The sequence below is a fragment of the Amblyomma mixtum genome, chromosome 3 (assembly GCF_055824585.1).
Source record: "Amblyomma mixtum isolate Tamu chromosome 3, ASM5582458v1, whole genome shotgun sequence".
In the NCBI taxonomy this organism is placed as follows: Eukaryota; Metazoa; Arthropoda; class Arachnida; order Ixodida; family Ixodidae; genus Amblyomma; species Amblyomma mixtum.
In genome coordinates, this window is record NC_143014.1 from 106761825 (window position 1) to 106764405 (window position 2581).

A 2581-nucleotide genomic window follows, 5' to 3' on the forward strand; every position below is an offset into this window, starting at 1 on the left:
TTGTAAATTTTATACACGGAAAGACAGACGATCCAGGCAAGAACAAAGCTATGATAGCAGAAGTCGTGTTGTGTACTTGGGCCATGCTGCGGTCGGTGACAGTTCGAAAAAATTTCGGGGGGTGGGGGGGGCTGAAGCCCCATAAGCACCCCCCCACCCCCTGGCTACGCCCCTGCTTCCACGGTTACTTCGAATAAGGCAGAAGTGGTGCACGGACATTCCCGAGCGCAAGCTGCCGAGGTCGATTCCTGGGGCCGCCGAAGCAATACATGTATAAGCTTCTTCGCAGGCTTCACACGGCGGAGACAGCTTCGGGCTGCAAGGCGTTCAGATCGCCACTCATGTCTGTCTTGAGCGCAGTGAAAGTGACGAGTGCTCGGTCGTGCTTCAGTTTTCATTGTTTCCTTCACGTCGTCTTATCTTTGTAATGGCCCATGCTATAGGAAGGAAGAAGGAAGGGCTCCTAAAGCGACTCAGGCTATTAGGGACGCCGTAGTGAAGGGCTCCGGAAATTTCGACCACCTGGGGTTCTTTAACGTCCACAGACATCGCACAGTACACGGACCTTTAGAATTTCGCCTCCATCGAAATTCCACCGCCGCGGCCGGGATCAAACCCGCGTCTTTCAAGTCAGCAGCCGAGCGCCATAACCACTGAGCCACCGCGGCGGCTACGTAATTTAAAAGTAATTCTGTTGATGTTCACACTGTAATGTAATGTTGCTTTTTGTGATCAGTAATTGGTAATGTACTTAGAATATGCTATCGCGCTATTTTTAGAATCGTAATTATTAAAGTAATTTAATTACTTTTGCAAAGTAATCTTTCTATACATGAGTGGGACAGTGTGTATAAGCGCAAAGCGGCTCAGCGAGTTTTAGTGCGAAAAGCACTACTTCTAGCAAAAACCCGGGGTATATGGGTGAAGCATCAACCTCTGGCTTCTGACGGAGCGCCACCGGCGGAGGTCTTGTGAGCGGCTCCATCAATGTGCTTTACGCGCTCGATATTAATAAAAGAAAAAATGACGTAATCCGAGCGGCGATATGGAGCAGTTCTCCGAATCCGCGAAGGAGCTAGATATCTGTCGCGGTCCAGCGCATAACTCAGGGCCTGGATCGAAATCGCCCACTGAAACACGCTGTTCAGTTTCGGGAAACAAGAAAACATGCTCCGAATCCCCGACTGGAATATGCCATAAGTAAGCCAAGGGTAGATTTTTTTTTTTGGCGAACGTCAATAACAAAGGCATAGACAGCGGAGACATCTTTATTTCGCGGTTTTTGGGGCGCTCCTAACGCAACTTTCACCAGATCATGTTTGTGATGACGGCCGGTATTACCGATCGCGCAAACTGGGAGTTGTAAAGACTCGAGAGGGATTGGGGGAAGGAGCAATCAGTCAGCCATTCTTCCTAGGAGGGACGAAATCCAACGGGTTTCGGCGTGGAGGAGCTTGGGAGTGGTGTAGGATAGGAGCAGTACCTCAGAACATAATGTCTGCCGCCGCAGTGGTTCAGTGGTTATGGTGCTCGGTTGCTGACTCGAAAGACGCGGGTTCGGACCCGGCCGTGGCGGTCGGATTTCCATGGAAGCAAAATGCTAGAGGGCCTTGTACTGTGCGATGTCAGTGCAGATTTAAAAAATTGGAGGGGACTCTTCAGCTCCGCCCATATATGCAGAATTTGTTATTCTCTATACTTGACATTCATAGGTATACCTGGGAGTCCTCATACCCCTCCTGGCGCAGTGGTGCAGCGGTTAAGCAATGTGCCACTGCCCTGCGATGGCAGGTGCTGCCACTGGTGGTATTTGTGCGATCCAGGTTGCTCTTCCCCAGCAAGCTCTCGGGACCAATCATTAATTTAACAGCCACCTGCCACGGTACTCAGTTTGCTCACAATCCGGTTTGCTCACAATCCTGTTTGCAACCTGTTCGCTTCCCCGGGGATGTTTCGTGGATTTTTCGCTCCCGGTCAACGACGCAGACGACGGCACCGGATTTTCTGCAACACGAGCTCCTTAGCGCTATCGCGTTAAAACCCTGTGGATGGTCGAAATTATCCGCAGCCCTCCACAACGGCGTCCCTCATAGCCTTCGTCGCTTTGGGAGGTTATACCGCATAAACGCATAAACCAGAACATATGTCTGGGGTCGCAGAGCAGGTACAAGTCAAGTTCGTTCCCCCAGTGCGCGGTGGGAGGCGATAGAAGAGCGTGTCTTCGCCGCTCACAAACCTCAGCTCGAAACCGTTCTATTTCGTGGGAGAGTAGGCTCACTCCACCGCCACAACATATCCACACATTCCATGGTATGCGCGAAGAAGCTGGAGTGATCCGCACATACCATATGGTGTTGGTGTTTTTGTATTTGTAAAAAATAGAACTTCTAATGCTTGTAACAGCTCCTGCCTTGGCGGCCAAAAAGTTGCCGGGAGTATTGAATAAATAAATGATACAAATAAAAAATAAATTAATTAAAAAATATATGGGCGGATCAGAGTTTTATGCAGCAAACTCTTATTAAGCACATTTGAGCTACGTCGGATTTTTAACACTGGACTTCGTGCTATATCTCCGTGC